We start from the raw sequence: 653 nt of genomic DNA on the forward strand, positions 1-653 counted from the left end.
CCCCCCCCGCCAGCCACCTCCCAGCGCCTGAAAAAGCCAGTCACGCCTGAAACAAAATCCATGGTTCCTGGAAAGTGGGGAGGCTGGAATCCCCACAAATGCTCGATTTACTTACAAATATAAATACCTACCTTTGAAAGACCTAAATTAACACTAAATTCAACAGATACATCCGTTATGGCAGGAATAGTTTTTCCATAAATACTGTTTTAAAAACCCCTCCTTATACTGACTGACAGAATTCTACCATGCTGCCCACAAACAAAATGGCTGTGGCACCGAGTTTTTTGGTTCCTCCCACCGTGCCTCCCCCCGGCCTCCAGGAAGTGGTAGAAATCCAAAGTAAAATCCGCACCAAAAGTACAATGCGTCCCCCAAACTCCGGGCGGCACCCCCACCCCTCCCGGGCAGCGGGGCGGGATTCGCCGCCGTTGTACTTTTCTCGAGGATTTTTATTGTTTTTAAAAGGGCATCAATCACTGGGAATTTACATCACTGTGTAATTTGAACTTCCTGCTTTACATATTTATAAGGTCTTTCACCTATCTTGGCAGGCTTTCAAAGTGAAGTGGGTTGGGAAATTTGACGCCGCGGCTCTGGTTTGCGAGCTGAGGCAGGCAGTGCCCGCTGCCGCCGGGGGGCTCGGACGCCCG

This window comes from Egretta garzetta, unplaced genomic scaffold (assembly GCF_000687185.1).
Source record: "Egretta garzetta isolate BGI_Z169 unplaced genomic scaffold, ASM68718v1 scaffold369, whole genome shotgun sequence".
Lineage (NCBI taxonomy): Eukaryota > Metazoa > Chordata > Aves > Pelecaniformes > Ardeidae > Egretta > Egretta garzetta.